The 15,197-nt window shown below is 39.3% G+C and overlaps 1 protein-coding gene and 1 pseudogene across 4 annotated transcripts in view; one reads left to right on the top strand and one right to left on the bottom strand.

The window, feature by feature from the left end:
• The window catches only part of NCOA3 (nuclear receptor coactivator 3), a 122,358-nt gene that overhangs the window by 77,282 nt on the left and 29,879 nt on the right, over positions 1-15,197 (top strand). Inside the window, exon 3 of one of the 4 annotated variants that reach the window (XM_067708368.1) lies at positions 5,436-5,520. The exons of the other annotated variants lie outside the window; for them this stretch is intronic. The gene's annotated coding sequence lies outside the window, so the exon portion shown is untranslated. The remainder of the gene's footprint in view (positions 1-5,435; positions 5,521-15,197) is intronic. 4 annotated transcript variants of the gene reach the window in all.
• LOC137206468 (ubiquitin-ribosomal protein eS31 fusion protein-like) lies at positions 13,099-13,655 on the bottom strand (annotated as a pseudogene).

Here is a 15,197-nt window from a genome sequence, read left to right on the forward strand (position 1 = left end):
CGCGGACTACCTCTAGTTGTGGCGGGGCTACTCTTTGTTGCGGTGTGCAGACTTCTCATTGTGGTGGCTTGTTGCAGAGCACAGGCTGTAGGTGCACGGTCTTCAGTAGCTGTGCACAGGCTCAGTAGTTGTGGCTCGCAGCCTCTAGAGCACAGGCTCAATAGTTGCAGTGCACGGGCTTAGTTGCTCCGCCGCATGTGGGATCTTCCTGGAACAGGGCTCGAACCCGTATCCCTTGCATGGGCAGGCGGAATCTTAACCATTGCGCCACCAGAGAAGTTCCTGGAGTTTTTGATATTGTATAATGTATCAGTATTTGAAAATCTGCTTAATCAGTGAACTAGTATTATCCAAATGACAGTGTGTGATGTTACAAAATCATGCATGGGTTAAAGATTTTTTTCAGAGTGTAAGTTTGTGTATTTTAATGTAATAGTATGAAAGTTCATTGGTAGGGTTTCAGATTTCACTTTGCAGCTAATCTTTAAGAAAATACTGCTTGTCCTTGAATGCCAGGGGTTGCTGGCAACGCCAGAAGCTAGGAGAGGGTGGAGCAGTTCTCCCCTGGAGCCTTCAGAAAGAGTATGGCCCTGTCGGCACCTTCATTTTGGACATTGAGCCTCCAGAACTTGAGAGAATATCTGTTGTTATTGGTAATTTGTTACAGTAGTCACAGGAAACTAATACAGTAACCAAACCTGAGTGAAGGGTATTTAGGGTATGCCTTCTACTGTTACGTTTTTTGCAACTTTTTGTAAGTTTGAAAGTATTTTCAAATAAAACCTGAAAGTACCACTTGTCGTTTTAGCACGATATCAAGGAAAATTATTTATAATTAATTGTTAAAGGCTATTGAAATAGTCCTTCCTTTTACAAGTACGTGTATCTATGAGGCTGAATTTTCTTCATGTGTTTCAATCAATATGAAGTATTGCAGTAGATTGAATGGTGTCGTAGGTAAGAGGATCCATCTGTCTTCTATTAAAGTCAGACGTAAGGTTTGTAAAAATGTGAAACAATGCCACCTCTCATGGAATTGTTTTGTTTCAGGTTATTTTTCATAAAATTGGTTATGTTAACATATAATGAACTTATTTTTAAATGAATTAATATGTCAAATGTTCTAAGTTTTAATTTCTAATACAGTAAATATTGATAGATAATAACCCACATAACCAAAGCTTTTTAGGGTTCCCAGTTTTTAAAAGATAAAGAAATCCTGAGATCAAAAAGGTTGAGAACTACTGACCTAGTGAATTTGGTTGGGACTGTAGCAGCCTTTGACTTAAACCATCTCTTTTGGTAGTAAGAACCAGATTGACTGTAGGAGGTTAGGACTTTGAGTAGCTGTATGACATGGTGTGCTATGTCTGGTACTCGGTTGTTCCTGCTTTTAAATTACAGATCAGCCATTACTTTTCAGTGGAGACCTTTTATAGCACAAAATACAATTTGTGATTCTACATGTACTAGTTTGTTGATTCCTGGCACTGGGTCAACAGCTTGTTGAAGGCAAAACACACACACACACACACACACACACACACACACACTAACAAAACCCCAAAACAAACAAAAAACAAGCAAACAACAACAACAACAAAAAACTTGACTCTTTTGATCAACAGTTCATCCCAGGCGTATTGGTGTAGGGAATGAGATCTCCTTTGTGTGGACATCACCCAGGCTGCCTAAGAGTGACTAACCAAAAAAAAAACAAACCAAAAAACAAAAAAACATTCCCCCCTCCACAGTTTTATTGAGAACTAATTGGCATATGTCACTGAAAAAGTTTAAGGGGTACAGCATGATGGCTTGATTTCCGTATATTGTGAAGTGATCACCACTGTAGTTTCAGCTAACATCCGTCATCTCATATAGATACAATAAAATGAAAAGAAAGAAGAAAGGAAAAAACATTTCCTCCTTGTGATGAGAACTCTTCGGATTCACTCTTTTAACAACTTCCCTGTATATCATACAGCAGTGTTAACCATAGTAGTATATCACATCCCTATTACTTTGTGACCCCTCTCAAGACATTTGCTGAAGTGGGTTTTTGTTTTTGTTTTTGTTTTCCGGGGGAGGTCAGCTAGTTATATTACTTTTTTTTTTTTTAGTTGAGTTGTTTTACAATGTTGTGTTAGTTTCTACTGTACAGTGGAGTTCCCTGTGCTATACAGCAGGTTCTCATTAGGTATCTATTTTATACATATTAGTGTATATATATCAATCCCAATCTCCCAGTTCATCTCACCCCCCTTCCCCCCTTGGTGTCCATACGTTTGTTCTCTGCATCTGTGTCTCTACTTTTGCCTTGCAAACCAGTTCATCTGTACCATTTTTCTAGATTCCACATATATGGGTTAATATACGATATTTGTTTTTCTGACTTACTTCACTCTGTATGACAGTCTCTGGGTCCATCCATGTCTCTGAAAATGACCCAATCTCGTTCCTTTTTATGGCTGAGTAATATTCCATTGTATGTACCACATCTTCTTTATCCATTTGTCTGTCGATGGACTTTTGGGTTGCTTCCATGACCTGGCTCTTGTAAATGGTGCTGCAATGAACATTGGGGTGCATGTGTCTTTCTGAATTATGGTTTTCTCTGGGTATATGCCCAGTAGTGGGATTGCTGCGTCATATGGTAGTTCTATTGTTAGTTTTTTAAGGAACCTCCATACTCTTCTCCGTAGTGGCTGTATCAGTTTACATTCCCTGGGTTTTGGTTTTAACCAGTTTAGTTGTATGAATGGTTTTTATAAGAGTTCATAATTAAATTTTTTAAAAATTTTTTTGGCGGTACGCGGGCCTCTCACTGCTGTGGCCTCTCCTGTTGCGGAGCACAGGCTCCGGACGCGCAGGCTCAGCGGCCATGGCTCACGTGCCCAGACGCCCTGTGGCATGTGGGATCCTCCCGGACCGGGGCACGAACCCGTCACCCCTGCATCAGCAGGCAGACTCTCAACCACTGCGCCACCAGGGAAGCCCCCATAATTAAATTTTTGCCTCAAGTGTTGTCTCACGATAATGAGGTGCCCCCAGCTTTATTTACTCCACATGCATAGGCAGGTTTGTGAAGTGCACAGAGAAGCTCTTTAAAGTCATGAGTCATGGAACTGACCTTTGAACAGAAAGAAAAAAAAAACACGCTATGTTTTATTTTAGATTATTTGCATGATGATGATCTTTTCATCCTGTTCCTCAGTAGTTTATAGTCTCGCTTGCTGCAAATTTCTTCCCTTGAACAATCATTACCAGATTTTTAGCTCCACATAGTATAGTAGCTATATTTTGGAGGGGAATAGGGAGGCAGTTGAAGTTAAATTTAGACTTTGATACTTTTCAACCTTGCTGCAAGTGCTACACCACCCTCCAACAGGTAAATGATGTTAGGAGTGCATTCTTTTTTTTTTTTGGTACGCGGGCCTCTCACTGTTGTGGCCTCTCCCGTTGCGGAGCACAGGCTCCGGACGCGCAGGCTCAGCAGCCATGGCTCACGGGCCCAGCCGCTCCGCGGCATGTGGGATCTTCCTGGACCGGGGCACGAACCTGCGTCCCCTGCATCAGCAGGCGGACTCTCAACCACTGCACCACCAGGGAAGCCCAGGAGTTCATTCTTATTTTCTTTGTGGACTTTGATATATATGCTCTCATTCGCTATTTGTATTATTGTCATCCTGAAGTCAGTAATGACTTTTGGAGATTTATTTGAAGAGATAGCTTCTGTCATCAGACATATAACTTCTAGGGATATGGAAGCATTATTTTTAAAAAAGGATTCTTTTGAATTTAAGGTTATTTAGGCTAGGAGTGGAATTATAATTACTGAAGGGTAACAAGCTGTGAGGTCAGGAAAAAAAATAGACAATGGAAACATCGAGGACTGAGCACAGACTAACCTGCAGTCTGCACGGTGACCCGTTCAGGAAGCCTTATGAGTCAGACTTGCCATGCCGTGTTGCTGGCATAAGAGACCATCTGCCTCAGCCTCTTTGCTTTTAGAGAAGGAAATCTAGCTAAGATGTGTTTTTCCTTTGATACATCTTTTTCTCTCTTTTTCCACCTTCAGTACCTTTTCTTTGGAAAATTAATTCAAAGTGCTTCATCAGCTTTATATTTCCACAATGTCAGTTTTTGAGACGTGAGTGTAGCTTCTTTATGCTTTTGATATTGGTGGACAGGGCTAACTTCAGTACTGTAGGGGAGGTGTCTTGTTACTTCAAGCTTTTTACTCTGCAGGCACTCCGTTTTAGGAATACCTGTCTTGTAGTTGAGCCATGGCTACCGTTCCCTGTATCATTCATTACTTGGTTAGTGCTCCTTCCTAGAGCAGCTCTGCGGCTCTCAGTCATTTGGTTACCAGGTGGCTAATGGCATCAGCTCTTTAGTTTTAACGTTTCTTAAAATTTCTTTGTTCTCCGAGGCAGATAGAAATAGTGGATTAGGAGAGAATGGGGCACATGCTGTGATCATCTCTCGTTTGTATCTTTATTGCTTATTAATTAAATTTATATCAGATTTTATTTCTGCTCAGTGCACATACTCCTCTAACTCCCCACTGCTTATCTTAATCCAGAGCTTTACCACTTACCTCAAGGGGGTTGAACACTTTCTCTTCCGTCCCTCCCTCCCTCCCTCCCTCCCTCCCTCCCTCCCTCCCTCCCTCCCTCCCTCCCTTCCTCCCTTCCTTTCCTTCTTATGTTTTCATTATGTGCCAAGGGACAACCTTAGGTGTAAATAATACTTTTGATGTAGAGATATTTACGTCTGTCCAAGAAAAATTAAACCACAAATCCAGAAATAAAATAAGATATAAAAAAGAACCAGCACTGTTTGCTTTACCTAGCACATTTGAAAGTACTTGGATAACCTCTTCAGAATCTTCTAAAAGGTGCCAACTTATTCTGTAATTATACCTGTTTATCTTAAGGACACAGACATCTGTGACAATAGTTTTATTCTATTTTCATGGCTTTATGTTAGCTGCTAACTGCCACTCACCACACTGTTCCAGTGGGAAAATGTTTTAAATTCCAGTCAGCTCTCTGTACGCTGAAGATAGCCTGAATAGTTCTGGCTAATTGATTTGTCTGAAGCTTTTTAATTTGTTGCTGTATGGTATATTTGTAACTATTTGTTTTTCAAATGAGAGCAAAATTGATGTTGCTGTGAACATACATCTTTGTTCTTGGTATCGTGTACCTCAGGGATCACCATTATTCCCTGTCCCAGTTGCTTGCTTTGTATTGCTTTTCATTCTCATAATAAGCATAAGAGTATGTGAGATGTGATTATCCCCAGTTTTTAGAGGTGATAAGCTTTTTATAGGTGACAAGTTTGAGTCTAACAAAGCCCCGTTGTCTTTTTTATTGTATCATAGTACATCAGCCGTGAAGGATTCAAACCCTTGAGTTTTATTTTGATAGATACCTTGAAGCCACCATATTTTTTGGAATGGGAATATCCAAGTGAAAAATGACATGTCAGAAGGAAGCAGAACTGTTCTGCAAGGTATTTAGCCCCTTCCCCCCAATCTTCTCTATATTTTAGGAATATTGTAGGTGGTCAAAAGTACATCTAATGGGATGGGAAGGAAAAGGAGAACTGGAGTTGGAAAAAGGAACAAGGGGAATGGTGGTAGTAGGAGTGAAAAGAGAGAGGAAGGAGTTTGTAATAAAAGTCTCTTACAAGTTTTTATTATGGTTTAGAGCTTATAGCGTAGAAAGTAGAAACAGAAAAGTGTACAAGAGTAGAGTGTAGTGTGTAAAATGTCGTAATAAACTATGGAAAATGCATTAGGATAAAGAAGGGATAACTTTTTCTAATTGGAGAGTTGGGAATGATCTCACCAGAGGTGACAGTTGAGTTTGATCTTGAAGGATGACTAGGTATTCTAGTATTCTAGATAAAAGAGGGATGAAGGGGAGATCTAAAAAGAAATAAATGACTTAAGGTTGCATACAAATAGGAAATGTTTCCATATCTTTTGTCAAAATCTCTTTTAGCACAAGCCACTTGGGTAGTGGAGGTGGTGGTGAGGAAGAAGTACAACTAGATAGTATGTTGTTCAGGAATGAAGCCAAAATGAGGTTTACGAACTTGGGGTTTAGGTCTGTTCCTGTGAATGAGAGAGATTCAGCGTGTTACATTGTAAGAGTCACTGTAACCTTTAAAACAGCGAAAGAATTACCCAGCTAGTTAGTATGCTGTCAGGAGAGGGTAATTTGATTTCAGTGGAATTGGCTTTATTATTAACTCCCTCTGCACAGTGTGTATTTGTGAACTTCAACTCTGTTGCTCATGTAGAGGTTGAGAAGTCTCTTGGCAACAAGCTTCCAGTTGTAGCTAACACTTGCCTTGGCTAATTGGTATGCCCAGTTCTGGTACTAGAACCTCTGGGGAGTTTGTGTTTGAGTTCAGTGTCATCAGGCTTAAACCGGAGCATAAATGTAAAGGGGCTTTGGGGTCATCCTGTTGATTGAGAATGAAAAGGCAAGACATACAACAGGAGAAGAGAGAATGAAACCTTGTGGATGAAATAGCTGTTAATTCACGTTTGGATGCTTCTCAGCTCAACTTACGTATTAAAAATAAGATATTTTATTGCTCCCTGCTAGCCCTTTTCCAAATTTGCAGACATTATTAACTAAAGCTAGAGGAAAAGAATGACCAGGACCTGAGATTTACACTGTTTTCTGGCGTATGTCTACACCAAGGTAGTTTATTGTAGATACTGTTTATATGCATTTTCTCTGTTTTCAAAAAACTGTATGCTGGTAGGTTTCCTATCAGCTGTGCCTTCATTTTAACACTTACCAAATAATGTTGTTATAATTGTATGTTCCTCTCTTCTGCTTGCCTGAGAGTTCTAGCAATGTGTGGTGTCATTTATCTCTTTCCTGGTCCTCAAATGGTCTGGGCATGCAAATGTTTGAACGGAAATGGAATTAAATTTAAAAAATGGATTGCATTAGGTGGTTCATACTTTATCCTACTAAACATGACAGGTTATCAACAACACAACAAAAGGATATTGCAAGTTAGCTTTTATTTGAAACTACCCCCCCGCCTTGTCTCCTTTCAGTTCTTATCCTTTATACCATGGTTGAATTAAAACATAAAGGTAGGAGATACTCACTGGAAGAGTCATCTGGTTGGTGAGGAAATGTCCATAGTGGCTCCATGTTTATTGACTTTTCTTCCCCTGCCTCCTCTTGTCCCCTAAACACACACAGGTTCTATTTTGTGTCCTTTCTTTGCTCCATGGTGCTGGTTCTCTTGGAGCTGCACAGAAGATTGAAATAAACCTCTCATTTTATATTTTGGAAAATATAATCTTGTAGGATTAAGCCTAACTGGTGATGACTATATACTAAAATTGTCTTTTGAGTAAGAGCATCAATTTGCAACTTGTATTTTGGGTAGTTCGTTTATGTATGGATGTCTCATAAATCTTTCCCGAGGGTAATTTTTTTTCTAATTGGCTTTGATCAGCCTCTGCTTTTACATAATGCTTCAAGCAGTTTTCAGTAAATCAGTTCAAATCCACAGTTGTATGAAAATTTCCTTAAGTTACTGGGATTCTCAGGAGACACCCAGAAATACTCCCTAATTGGCGTATTTAATCATACCTTGTATAAATCAGGCAAACAAGCCTGATGAATAAACTGAATTACTGGTGGGATATTCAAAAGTTCTTGGCTCCAGCATTTAATCTTAGAAAACCCAAGAATGAAAATATTTGACAGATTATTTTGGGTATAGTTAATGTTTTTCTGATCTAAGTTTCCTTCTTGCCATGTAAGCCACTAACTGTTGGTTTCAGTTGGAAATAAAGGTCATGGTTCATAGTAGACCACCTCAGAGGGCCATTTATCTGGTGATCTGTAGAGTAATGGTTGTTTTTTAGGAGCTTGAGGGGAATAGCAGCATTAGTACCTGCTGAGCTGGAGCGTCCCCTTGCCTCTGACCCTAATACTGCATGCCCCTAAACACTGCATGAAACAACTTCTCAATGTCCTTACTGATGAGCTGAGACATTTTCTGGTTAATTGGTTGGAAATGGTGTGACTCAACAGTATAAGTGGTTTATTTTTTTTGGGGGGGGTGGTGGTGGATAAAATGCCCAAGGAACATTTGGTACATATTTTGTTGATTATAAAGTCTGAAAATATTATAATCCCAGCTCTGGTATCTAGTATCTGTTTGTGATCTAGATACTTCTTTATCTGTAAAATGAGAGTAATACATACTTTGGAGGGTCGTGAGAAATTATACAGAATATGTGATATGCCCAGTACTGTATTGCCACAAGAGTTATCTGTCCTCTTCCCTCTCCCTTATTAATTTAGGAAAATAAAATATTTTAGTTGGTCTTCAGGCCATTTGAGATTTACTGGGTAACTTGTCTCCTCCCCATTTTGGCATGGCATGGCATGGCTTTTCTTAGGGTCTCCCCGCCCCCCCCCCCCCCCCCAATAACTTCTTGCTCACCTGATGGACACTAGCATTGTTGATTGATGTCTCTTCCTTTTGGACAGGGAGTACTTCCTGTATCTTTGTCCATCTGGCTAGTTTGTTGTACATAATCAAGATTTCCCATCCTGTCTTAACTGTGAATAACCAAAGGGAAAGCTAGTTAATGCTGCTAAGCCACATATCATCATTTTCATGGCTTTTGAGCTGGCGGATATAATTCTTTGTTGCTTTTAGAGTTAAAGCATGTTCATTTTCTAGCAGTTTATTGTATTCTGTGCATGTCTAAGCTTGAACCTGTACCACAGCATGATTGTTTTATGTAGAAAGCCCTATAGTATTTATAGAGAAATTTTATCCAATTGCTGTAAGATTCTTGCTCATTTTAAATCTGATTTATCATGAATCTGCGTACGACTTTTCCAAATAATATAGAAATAGGTAGCATATTCTGAGAGCATTGAATTTATTGTAAATTGCTATTATTCTGTATTAAAGTAGTTGTATAGAATATGTTGCTTAAATGTAATCTTAAAGTGTGCATTGTCATATTAATATATTTAAGTAGTATAGCATAGAACTTTTAAGTAGAAATATTTTATACAAGGAAAATAATTGTAAAAATGGCTCAAGGATCTAGACAGTCCAGTTCACATTGAAGGATAGAATACATTTTGGTCTTTGGATCCGATTCACCTGGAAGTGTGGTTGAGGTGTATCTCCAGTTTAACAGTCAGTTGGGGGACATCTCTTCATTAGCAATGCAAATTAAAACTAAAATGAGGTATTGCTTCACACTGGTCAGAATGGCCATTATCAAAAGAGCTAGAAACAGGGCTTCCCTGGTGGCACAGTGGTTGAGAGTCCGCCTGCCAATGCAGGGGACACGGGTTCGTGATCCGGTCTGGGAAGATCCCACATGCCGCGGAGCGGCTGGGCCCGTGAGCCATGGCCGCTGAGCCTGCGCATCCGGAGCCTGTGTTCCACAACAGGAGAGGCCACAGCAGTGAGAGGCCCGCATACCACCAAAAAAAAAAAAAAAAAAGAGCTAGAAACAATAAATGCTGGAAAGGGTGTGGTGAAAAGGGAACCCTCCTACACTGTTGGTGGGAATGTAAATTGATACAACCACTATGGAAAACAGTATGGAGGTTCCTTAAAAAACTAAAAATAGAACTACCACACGACCCAGCAATCCCAGTACTGGGCATATACCCTGAGGAAACCATAATTCAGAAAGAGACATGCACCACAGTGTTGATTGCAGCACCATTTACAATAGCCAGGACATGGAACCAGCCTAAATGTCCATCGACAGATGAGTGGATAAAGAAGATGTGGCACATATATACAATGGAATGTTACTCAGCCATAAAAAGAAATGAAATTGAGTTATTTGTATGAGGTGGATGGACCTAGAGTCTGTCATACAGAGTGAAGTAAGCCAGAAAGAAAAACAAATACCGTATGCTAATGCATATATATAGAATCTTGAAAAAAAATACTGATGAACCTAGTTGCAGGGCAGGAATAAAGAGGTAGATATAGAGAATGGACTTGATGACATGGGGTGGGAGAGCGAAGCTGGGGCAAAGTGAGAGTAGCATCGACGTATATACACTACGGAATGTAAAATAGTTGGCTGGTGAGAAGCAGCAGCATAGCACAGGGAGATCAGCCCAGTGCTTTGCGATGACCTAGAGGGGTGGGATAGGGAGGGTGGCAGGGAGGCTCAAGAGGGAAGGGATATGGGGACATGTGTATGCATATGGCTGATTTGCTTTGTTGTGCAACAGAAACTAACACGGTATTGTGAAGCAATTATACTCCAATAAAGATGTAGAAAAAAAATGTGCACACACACACAGAAATACATGTATGCACCTCACTACTGGATAAGAGTACAGGTTGCCCAGGGGTAGGGCAGGTATATATTGTGGTCCTAATTTCTTTTCTACTCAACTGTGTAGGTGATAATCTTTAATTGTAAGGAATCAGAATTTAGAAGGGGCTCAATATTAATAGACTGTTCTTGTAGTCAGAGATACTGGGAGACTCTTGTGCTATATTATTTCCCATTTGGATATGGATTTTACCAATTCCATATATTCTTCAAACTAGATGGGTTGTAATTTAAGATGTAAAAATGTAAGCTGTACAGTTACTGATCTGTGTTTCTTAACCTTTTGAACTTATTGGCGGGGGGGGAATTGATCTACTCATGGGCCTGGTACATGTTCTGTCCCCCTCTCCTACCCTAATTCTTGACTAGTGACTGAAAATGGTCTAGATTTAGTGTGTATATGCTAAGCATTTACCTTTCATACCTTCAAAAGAATAATTTACCAAACTAGGTAATATATCCCCCCAGATAAATATAGTTTGAGTCTGGCTCCACCAGTGAGTAGACAACAGACTTGGCAAGTAAAACAAATGCTATTTATACTTTTTTATGTTCATAACTAATATTAATGCAAAATAAATAGAAAACTGTACATAAAGAATTTGTCATAGTCATCTGTGCTCAGGAATTATTATATTATTGTATATGCTGCAACTATTTTTTTGGGGGTGTGGGAAATGCTTCTGTTTATTATTTCTAATGTTGAACATTTTCTTCAGCCAAATGAAATTTAAAGGATGTATTTATTCTACTTTGATTTTTTTGTTATACAGTATTTTGTCATTCAAACTTGGACATCATGTGGTTTTTTAGGCATGGTACAGTGATTGTAGTACCAAGGTTGGTCCCTATCTAAGAACTAGAAAAAGAAATCTGTCAAACCTGTTCCTAAAAAAATAGAATGTGAAAATTATTTTATATCTTAGTTATATTGATATCTTCATGTTTGAGTAAACACCACTACCGTGGTTTTACTTTTTATTTTTCTTGTTTTAAATATGTATTTATTTATTTATTTTGGCTGTGCCGGGTCTTAGTTGTGGCATGCGGGATCTTTAGTTGCAGCATGCGAACTCGTAGTTACAGCATGCGTGTGGGATCTAGTTCCCCGACCAGGGATCGAACCCGGGCCCCCTGCATTGGCAGCGTGGATTCTTACCCAGTGGACCTACCAGGGAAGTCCCACTACTGTGGTTTTTAAATTAGGATCTTGCATTGGTACATTTCTGGATAATTACCTCTGCTACTAGAGATCATTGGACTCTGTGAAACAGTAAACTTGGTAGCATGTAGACTGCACAGTCATGTGCACATTATAGCTTGTTGTTCTGCCACATCAAGAGAAGGAGCCACATGTGTATTTGGACATAGGTAGACATATTTAGGTTTCTCTTATATGCACATAAACATTGACTTAACATGAATGACATGTATGCACTTCTGGTTTACATGATAATTGTGATTATTTTTTTTCATACTAAGACTGTCATGGTTTTGATTCTCTATTGATGTAATTTACGTCTCTAAAATTCATTTCAGTGACATCCTATATCAACCGTAGCAGTAAAAAATTTTAAAAGTTTAAAGTAACCTTTGAACTTTTATAGAAATCAGAATGGAGGAAAATCTGTTTTATAAAATATGACTTGATAAGTTGAATGTTCCATTTCCTCAGTACTTTTCAAGGCATACTTATTGATCACCTCTTATATGCTAGGCACCTTAAACTGTACTGGAGATTCAGCTTAGGTGTAACAGCAAGGTAAGGGAATGATACTGAGAACATAGAATAAATTATGTCTTTCAAATTAAATGCTGTTATCCACTAAAGAGTTCATTACTCAGTTTTGAGGATTCAGCTTGTGTTTAACGTCAAAGTAAGGAAATAATATCTAGAATGTGGAGTAAATTATATTTTTAAAATAAAATGCTATTATTCACTGGATGGTTGGCCACTCAATTTAAAAATAACCTTTGAATGAAACAAATATAAAACTAAATGTATTGAGTCGTGACTACTCTTTCTGTTTTTTTTAAACTAATTTTTATTGGAGTATAGTTGCTTTACAATGTTCTATTTCTGATCTTAAGGAATCACTTTTTCTTTTTAAACATGAAAATTGGAAATCAAAACTGAACATACTTTTTTTTAATAGATCTTTATTGGAGTATAATTGCTTCACAATACTGTGTTAGTTTATATTGTACAACAAAGTGAACCAGCCATATGCAGATGAATTTTTTAAGTGGTGACTTGAGAGCTCTGCTGCCATTAAACTTCCTTTGTAGGAAACAAGTGTCAATATGTTGTAGCTTCTTTTTAGGCAAGGTTATAATACCAATTCACACAAACCAATGTTTCTCAATCTGGGGGTAGGGGAGGTTCCTTCCCACCCCCAGGGGTCATTTGGCAATGTCTGGATACTTTTGGTTGTGGGGAGGGGTGGTGTGCTACTGGCAGCGAGTGGGTACAGACCAGGGATGCTGTTCATCACCCTATGATACACAGGAAAGTCCCTACAACCAAGAATTATCAGTCAAAAATGTCAATACTGCTGAGGTACAAAGAAACTGGCCTGTATCTAGACAGCTGGTATCAAATACAACATAATTCTGCCAAGTACAGGTTACCTAAGAAAATAGTGCGATTAATTTGATGCTTAAAACCCACTTTTAAAATCACTGGAATAAAACTCAACATTTAACGTTAGTTCATTAGTTCATGTCTTTTATTAACCAATATACAATCACTTGTCTTCTGGTTTGTTGAAACAATAGGTCAGACAACATTTGCCACAATAATGTCTGTCAAAGTGGCTGGCCATAAAAACTCCAGCACCACATTCATCTGAAGGGCACTCCCGAACGAAGGTGACTGATTTTGCCATTCTCATCCACCTTATAGTGTTTCAGGACAGCCAGCTTAACCTTCTTTCTCTTATGCTTATTCTTCTTGGGAGTGTTGGAAGACTTCTTCCTTATCACCACCACGAAGTCTCAACACAAGATGAAGAGTGGACTCCTTTCGAATGTTGTGGTCAGACAAAGTACGTCCATCTTCCAGCTGCTTGCCAGCAAAGATCAGTCTTTGCTGGTCAGGAGGAATTACTTCCTTGTCCTGGATCTTGGCCTTTATGTTTTCTGTTGTATCCGAGGGTTCGACCTCGAGAGTGATGGTCTTCCCCGTCAGGGTCTTCACGAAAATCTGCATATTGGCGGTGGTGCCACCGCAGATGGCGGATCCGAAAAGATGAACATACTTTTAACTTTATTTGGAAATAATTTTAAAGTTAAAGCAAAGTTGCAAGAGAAAGAATAGTACAAAGAATTTTAAAATTTCTGCCCAGCTGAGATTCAACCAGTGTCAACAATTTGCTGGCCTCCTTTCTTTTCTCTTCTTCCCTTCCCCTCTCTTCTCCTGTTACTCGCTCACTCACTTGTATGTAACCTCCCCCCCAAACATTGGAGGGTCCTTTGTGTACATAATGGCTTTTTTGTCCTAAATACTAAGAATAGGGATAGTCTCTTAAATAACCACAGTACAGAAATAAACTTCAGTAAATTTAACATTGGTAAAATACTTTATCTATTGTCCATATTCTAAATTTTGTTAGTTGATCCAATAGTGTCGTTTATAGCATTTTCCCCCTCTAGTACAGGATCCAGTATAGGATCAAATATTGCATTTAATTGTCATTTCTCTTTAGCTTCCTTTAATCTGGAATACTTAAAGACTTTGTCTTTTATGACATTGTCATTTTTGAAGAATATAGTATTGTGGCATTGTGGGATCTGGTTACACTTTATTTTTTAATTTTATTTTTTAAAATTTATTTGGCTGCATCGGGTCTTAGTTGTGGCAAGCGGGCTCCTTAGAGTTGTGGCAGGGAGGCGCCTTAGTTGCGGCTCCAGGGCTCTTTGGTTGCAGCACATGGGCTCCTTAGTTGTGGCATGCTGGCTCCTTAGTTGTGGCACACTGGCTCCTTAGTTGTGGCATGCAAACTCTTAGTTGTAGCACGCATGTGAGATTTAGTTCCCTGACCAGGGATCGAACCTGGGCCCCCTGCATTGGGAGCGCAAGGTCTTATCCACTGTGCCACCAGGGAAGTCCCCGTGGTTAACACTTTAAAATCATGACATTAAGCCACATTAGTGGGGGCTTCCTTGATGGTGCAGTGGTTAAGAATCCACCTGCCAATGCAGGGGATACGGGTTCCAGCCCTGGTCTGGGAAGATCCCACATGCTGCGGAGCAACTAAGCCCGTGCGCCACAGCTACTGAGCCTGCGCTCTAGAGCCTGCGAGCCACAACTACCGAGGCCCATGCGCCTAGAGCCTGTGCTCTGCAACAAGAGAAGCCACTGCAGTGAGACGGCGGTGCACCGCAACGAAGAGTAGCCCCTGCTCGTCGCAACCAGAGAAAGCCTGTGCACAGCAGTGAAGACCCAACACAGCCAAAAATAAATAAATAAATAAATAAACAAGTAAATAAATAAGCAAGCCACATTAGTGAAAGTTATTTTAAGTTCTTTTCTCTTTTATTTTAACTTACGATGTGAGAAAAAAACCACACCAAGTTCTTAAAACGTATCAGCTTTTCAGCCTTTACATTTTACTATCAAAATTATTGGTAGAATAAATTTCATTGGTGTTTAATTCATACCTAGAACATCTGAAAGATGATAATGTAATCTAAAACTTCCGATTTTGATTTTTTAAAGCTACATATTTTAAGTTTGATCAGGATCTTGTGTAAAATTTTGCATTTCTATTTGTCTCTCATCCTGGCAGTATTGTGCCACCTAGTGGAA

The sequence above is a fragment of the Pseudorca crassidens genome, chromosome 15, assembly GCF_039906515.1.
Source record: "Pseudorca crassidens isolate mPseCra1 chromosome 15, mPseCra1.hap1, whole genome shotgun sequence".
Taxonomy (NCBI): domain Eukaryota; kingdom Metazoa; phylum Chordata; class Mammalia; order Artiodactyla; family Delphinidae; genus Pseudorca; species Pseudorca crassidens.